We start from the raw sequence: 7,708 nt of genomic DNA, 5'->3' as shown, positions 1-7,708 counted from the left end.
TGATAGATCAATTGTTCATGTTGGAGAAGAGAAAATTGAGAGGAGAATTGATAGATGTGTTCAAAATCATCAGGCTTCTAGACAAGGGTAGTCAGAGAAAAAGACTTCCTGTGGGACAAAGCATCCAGAACAAGAGTATAGTGATTTAAGGTGACTGCAACATGAGAAAAATCCTTTTTAGTAGTGAATGGTTAGGATCTGGAGTGCATTACCTGAGACTGTGGTGGAGGGAGGTTCAACTGTGTTCTTCCAAATTAAATTAGATAATTACTAAAGAGAAAATAAATTGAGGGGCTAAAATGTAAGGGTGTACTGGTGGAACATGCAGAGTTGATCTTGAGCACTAGCACAAATACACCAGGCTTAACAGCCTCTTACTGCATTGTATAAATTCTCTCATTCTATGCTTCTATGATCTCTGCATGGAGTACTGTTATGATGCAGTAGGTGGCAATTTCCAGGCTAAGTAATTCCCAAGGGGAAATTTGGCAAGCTATCACAACAATTTTCAATTTGTATTTTGCAATGAGAAGATACATGTGCTGAAGTCAGGAATCACAAATTCCAATAACCCTTTTGGAGATTTTAAATAGCAAATTACAACATTTATTAAGAACCAAAAACTTAAACACACAAGATTCAGTTAAAATCTCACAAAACATTTCCACCCAAAAAATCTCCACTTCATTTGTGCATACAAAATGATCAGAGGGTTAGATAGGGTGGACAGCGAGAGCCTTCTCCCGCGGATGGAGGTGGCTAGCACGAGGGGACATAGCCTTAAATTGAGGGGTAATAGATATAGGACAGAGGTCAGAGGTGGGTTTTTTACGCAAAGAGTGGTGAGGCCGTGGAATGCCCTACCTGCAACAGTAGTGAACTCGCCAACATTGAGGGCATTTAAAAATTTATTGGATAAGCATATGGATGATAAGGGCATAGTGTAGGTTAGATGGCCTTTAGATTTTTTCCATGTCGGTGCAACATCGAGGGCCGAAGGGCCTGTACTGCGCTGTATCGTTCTATGTTCTATGTTCTATGTTCTATTTGATTCATAAAAACCCATTCAGGGAAAAGTACTGATAGATACTTAATCTCTAAAAATTCTGGTAATATTATTGTAAGGCACCGACTTGCTATAGGGAAGATGTGTCATAGGCCTTCTCACTCTCCCAATCTGTTGTGTTCTTTGCTAATCATCCTTAAATATATGTATGTCCTCTTGTTATTGACCATTAAACCATAGGAAACAGTTTCACTTAAAATAAGGATTGCTTTTGTATTGTGCATTTCACAACCATTGAACATTTTAAAGTACATTACAGCCAATGAATTACATTTTTGAAATGTAGTCACAGTTGTAGTATAGGAAATGCAGTGGCAATTGCTGCACAGCATGTTCCCGTAGACAGTGATATGAGATTGACCAGAAATTCTGTTTTTGTATGATCATTAAGGGATAAATATTGACTTCAAACAAAACCTTGCTTTTTGAAGACAACAGGCACTTCAATGGGTGGCAGTAAACTGCTCCTTGTACTTCTTTTCACACCCCTGATCTTGTGTAGAGCACGCACCAGGGTATTACACGGCCACTCCCCTCAACATAGTTCCCAACTTTCCCTCTATCACACACCATCTCTCTGAACTTAATTGTTGTCAAAGTATGAATATCTTTCATGTTCTCTCTTGCCCTCACCCTTGGATCAAATCTTAATAATCTTTCCCAAGTTACTTATGATCTTTCCTAAAGTTGTAAAACCTTTTAGTCCCCTTTGAAATTCAACAGCTAAAATCCAAATCCTCACTTATCTCCTTATGCAACTTTCTGCCCATGTTGTAGAACATCCAAATTCTCCCTATTCACTTTGCATACCTGCTTTTCATGCCTAGACCCTTTGACGTTCCCAATTCTTGTAGCCCAACTGTCTTCCATGTAATTAGATTAGTCACACAGACACACACACACAGTCCCCACAATTCTGCTTCAATCAGTACAACCCTTTTCTTCACGGGTACTGTGGGGCACCACTTGTGACCAAGCCTTATTGATGCTTGTACACATTAATGTTGACCCCCTGTCTATGTGATATTAATATATCCATCAAATATAATCATAATAGCATGGAAAGAGGCTATTCAGTGCATTAAGTCTATGCTGGCTCTTTTGGTAGCCAGTTGGTCTCACTCTTCTCTGAACTATTATTCTTTCAATTATTTATCCAATTCTTTTTTGAATCTGTATCACCATATTGGCAGTATATTCCAAATCTAAAACATTTGTGTAAAAAGGTTTAATTCAATTTGCTGCTCATTCTTTTGTTAATCACCCTTAAATATACGTCCACTTGTTATTGAACACTGGGAATATCCAACTGCTTTTCTTCAAATATCCCATGGGATATGTTGAATTCATATCAGAAGGCAGACAAGTCTCACATTAACACCCCAACTGACAGACAGTGGGCTGGATTCTCTGTTTAGAAGACTGCCAGAGCTGAATTGCACCAGTTTTAGAATCCCGTTGGGGTCGTAAAGTGGGATGCACTTCAGTGTTTCACACCATGCAAATTTATGCATGGCAAAATACAAGGGATTCCAAAGGAATCCCACTATCAGCCTGCTATCTTGAGCTGGAGGCCCGATAGAGAGCTTCTGCGCCCCCCCCCCCCCCCCCAACTCACACACACATCCACACTGGAAATCAGCCACGACATCCCCCACCACGAATTGTCCCCAACCACTCAGTAGCCCCCCCACCCCACATATGGGGGGGAGTGACCTACCCCCAAGTACAGGGGTAGCCTGACCCATTCCCACCCCGGGACCCCTGTAGTAAGGGGATATCCCACAGGGACCCATGTAATAGGGACACACACACAGGAACCCCTTGCTTAAAGGGATCCCCTGCTGCCAGAAAAAGGATCACTGTTTAGAAGCTCGGCAGCAATTCAGCCAGGGCAGTGGGAAGCATTCTAGCTGCCGTACATACCTGCCAGCCCCACGTGTCCATTCCTGGAAGGAGCACAGTTGTGCCTGAGTCTGGTCCAGATCCATTAGCTGCAAGCCATTCATAGCTTTCAAGTAATGGTCTGTGATTGACAGCTTCTACAAACCATCCGCAGCTTTGATCCATTCGTATCCCTTCATGGTTCAGTTGCCTCTATGGGGAAACTCAATGTTTTGACACATTGACCACATCAAAGAGAGGTATGTGCAATGAAATCACACGCTTGAGTGATGCACTTGGAATGCACTTAATCTCTTTGATGTAGTCAATATTTACAGTGGTCCTTGGTGGGGGGGGGGAGACCCCCACAGGAGGTGGTGGGGGTAACGGGACCCCCACAGGAGGGGGTGGTGGGGTACAGGTGGAGGAGTGGTGGGCAGGCAGTGCATTGTTGGGATAGCCCTTGATGGGCTTCAATGGTCTCTACCAGCGTGGCCCTGGTGTGATGGATCATGACATCTGTTACTATCTTCCTCATTGTTTACTACACTCACAAGCTGTGACCTTACTCCTCAGGGTCTGAGACATTAATGTATGTCGAAAACAGCATTGGTCCCACTACTGAATCTGTACACAGTACTGTATACAACCGTCCAGTCCAAAGAACATTTACCACTACACTTGGTTTTCTGTACCTTAGAAAATGTTGTATCTATGCTTGTGGTGATCCACCACTGTATTTATATGTGTGTGCCTGTATTAGGGGATGTACATCAGTACCTGCTATTACAGGTTTGCCGGTAAGCCCCTGCCGACTAGCTCCGCCCACAGGGAGCAGTATAAATATTCATGAGTTCTCCTGAGCTGCCATTCTACAGCTGCAGTTGAAGGAATAACATCTCACAGTAATAAAGCCCCTCTTGTACCGATTCGAGTCTTTGTGTGCAATTGTTAGCGCATCAATTTATTACTGTGAGATTTTCCGCATCATGGACATCAGAATTAAACCCGACCGCTTGCAGCTGGATCCGCAATCGCCGAACGCCAGAAAAGACTTTAATCACTGGCTGGCTGTCTTCGACGCCTACATCACCTCAGCAGACCCTACACCATCGGAAGCTCAGAAAATTCAACTCCTCTACTCAAGGTTGAGCTCCAGTGTGTTCCCGCTGATACAGGACGCGCCGAACTACGCCCGCGCCATGGAACTTCTCAAAGAAAATTACGTCCTGTCGACGAACACTCTGTTTGCGAGGCATGTACTCACCACTCGCATCCAGCAACTGGGTGAGTCGATTGAGGACTTCTGGCGGGCCCTTATCCCTCTAGTACGGGACTGTGAGTGCCAAGCCGTCACGGCCATGGAACATTCCAATCTCCTCATGCGAGATGCCTTTGTGACGGGTATTGCATCGGACCCCATCCGGCAACGACTGCTGGAAGGGGCCGCGCTCGATCTTGTGGTGACAAAGACTTTAGCGCTCTCTATGACTGTCGCTTCCCGTAACATACAATCCTACCCCGCCCGCCGTGCGGCCCACCCATCCTACCCCTCGTGGACCCCGCAACCAAACCCCCCGACTCGCCACACCACGCACTCTGGGGGTCCCCGCTGCTACTTCTGCGGCCAGCAGATCACCCCCGCCAGCGCAGCCCGGCCCGCGTCGCGACCCGTAACTCCTATGGCAAGAAAGGCCACTTTGCAGCGGTGTGTCAGGCCCGCGCAGTTGCCGCTATCGCCCCCGAGCTCTTCCCCTGTCCCTCAGCCGATCGCGCAATGGGCTCTGCTGTCCGCTGCTCCCAGGGTCACGTGTGACCAGTGGGCGCCGCCATCTTCTCCCCCCCAGGTCCACGTGTGATCAGTGGGCGCCGCCATCTTTCGTCGCCCACTCAATGTGCGCACCATGGGCACCGGCATCTTCCTCCCCCGACTCCACGTGCGATCAGTGAGCACCGCCATCTTGCCCCACCCCCACAACGTGCGCTGCATGGACACAGCCATCTTCTTCCCTGCAGGTACTTCGGACGCTGCCATTTTGTCCTCCCCTCGGGACTGGACCACGGGACCCGGGTCGCTGCCGCTACTCATCGGACTCTTCGGACGATCGCCCGCTACTCGCCTTCATGACGCTCGACCAATCCCGTCTTTGCAACCTGGCTACCGCTTCAACGACAGTGCTCATCAACAGCCACGCGACCTACTGCCTACTTGACTCCAGGAGCACCGATAGCTTCATCCATCCAGACATGGTAAGGCGCTGCTCCCTCGCGGTCCATCCCGCCAACCAGCGGATCTCCCTGGCCTCCGGATCCCACTCTGTCCCGATCCGGGGCTTCTGTCTGGTCAAACTCACCGTACAGGGCGTTGAATTCAGCCGTTTCTGCCTGTACGTTCTCCCCAACCTCTGTGCGACACTTTTACTGGGCCTGAACTTCCAATGTAACCTCCAGAGCCTCACCCTCAAATTCGGCGGAACCCTACCTCCCCTCACCGTTTGCGGCCTCACGACCCTCAAGGTTGACCCTCCCTCCCTCTTTGCCAATCTGACTGCAGATTGCAAACCTGTAGCCACCAGGAGCAGACGGTACAGCACCCAGGACAAGACCTTCATCAGGTCCGAAGTCCAGCGGCTGCTTCGGGAGGGCATATCGAGGCCAGCAACAGTCCCTGGCGAGCCCAGGTGGTAGTGGGTAAAACTGGGGAGAAACAGGATGGTCGTGGACCACAGCCAGACCATCAACCGGTAAACGCAGTTTGATGCGTTCTCCCTCCATTGCATATCTGATATGGTCAATCAGACTGCACAGTACCGGGTCTTTTCAACAATTGACCTGAAATCCGCCTACCACCAGCTCCCCATTCGTAAATCAGACCGTCCCTCCACTGCCTTCGAGGCGGACGGTCGACTATCAATTTCTTAGGGTTCCGTTCGGCGTCACTAACAGGGTCTCGGTATTTCAACGAGAAATGGACCGAATGGTTGACCGGTACGGACTGCGGTCCACGTTTCCGTACTTAGAGAATGTCACCATCTGCGGCCACGGCCAGCAGGACCATGACACCAACCTTGCCAAATTTCTCCACACCGCATCTCTCCTCAACCTCACTTAAAACAAGGAGAAGTGCGTATTCAGCACAGACCGCTTAGCCATCCTCGGCTACGTAGTCCAAAACAGACCACTGGGGCCCGATCCCGACCGCATGCGCCCCCTCATGGAGCTTCCCTTCCCCCACTGCCCCAAGGCTCGCAAACGATGCCTGGGGTTCTTTTCTTACTACGCCCAGTGGGTCCCACAATACGCAGACAAGGCCCACCCACTGATCCAGTCCACACAATTTCCCCTCACGGCCGAGGCACAACAGGCCTTCGCCCATATTTGCTCAGACATAACCAAGGCCGGGATGCACGCAGTAGACGAGACACTGCCCTTCCAAGTAGAGAGCGACGCTTCAGATGATGCCCTTGCCGCCACTCTAAACCAGGCAGGCAGACCCGTGGCATTCTTTTCCTGCACCCTCCTCTGAAATTCGACATTCATCTGTTGAAAAGGAGGCCCAGGCTATTGTTGAGGCGGTGCAGCAGTGGAGGCATTACCTGGCCGGCAGGAGGTTCACCCTCCTCACTTACCAACGGTCGGTAGCCTTCATGTTCAACAACACGCAGCGGGGCAAGATCAAAAATGACAAAATCTTGCGGTGGAGAATCGAGCTCTCCACCTATAATTACGAGATCTTGTATCGCCCCGGCAAGCTCAGCGAGCCCCCAGACGCCCTCTCTCTCGAGGTACATGTGCCAGCGCACAAGTGAACCAGTTCCGTGCCTTGCACGAGAGCCTTTGCCATCCGGGGGTCACTCGGTTGTACCACCTAGTCAAAGCCCGCAACCTGCCCTACTCCGTCGAGGAAGCACAGACAGTCACCAGAGACTGCCAGGTCTGTGCGGAGTGCAAGCCGCACTTCTACCGCGCGGCCTGGTGAAAGCGTCCCGCCCCTTTGAACGCCTCAGCGTGGATTTCAAAGGGCCCCTCCTCTCCACCGACTGCAACACCGACATCCTTAGTGTGGTCGATGAATTCTCTAGGTTCCCCTTCGCCATCCCATGCCTGGATATGACGTCTGCCACCGTCATCAAGGCCCTCAATTCCATATTCGCTCTGTTCGGTTTCCCCGACTACATCCACAGTGACAGGGGATCCTCATTCATGAGCGATGAGCTGCGTCAGTTCCTGCTCAGCAGGGGTATCGCCTCCAACAGGACGACCAGCTACAACCCCAGGGGAAACGGGCAGGTAGAGAGGGAGAACAGGACGGTATGGAGGGCCGTCCAGCTGGCCCTACGGTCCAGGAATCTCCCAGCCGCTCGCTGGCAGCAGGTCCTCCCTGATGCACTCCACTCCATTCAGTCACTGCTGTGCACCGCGACTAACAACACACCCCATGAACGTGTTTTTACCTTCTCTCGGAAGTCTACATCCAAGTCGGGTGTCGCTCCCAACTTGGCTCGCAGCTCCAGGGCCGGTCCTACTTCGTAGGCATGTCAGACTCCACAAGGCAGACCCTCTTGTGGACAGGATACGCCTGCTCCACGCGAACTCCCAGTATGCCTACGTGGAGTTCCCCGACGGCCGCCAGGATACAGTCTTGCTCAGGGACCTGGCTCCCTCGGGTGCCGATCCCACGCCCACACACCTCCCCACCCACGCGCCACCCTCCCTTTCCGTGGCGCCCCCAACATCAGCCCCACAGGTCCATCCCTC

The sequence above is a fragment of the Scyliorhinus canicula genome, chromosome 8 (assembly GCF_902713615.1).
Source record: "Scyliorhinus canicula chromosome 8, sScyCan1.1, whole genome shotgun sequence".
Classification (NCBI taxonomy): Eukaryota; Metazoa; Chordata; class Chondrichthyes; order Carcharhiniformes; family Scyliorhinidae; genus Scyliorhinus; species Scyliorhinus canicula.
This window is presented reverse-complemented; position numbering follows the sequence as displayed.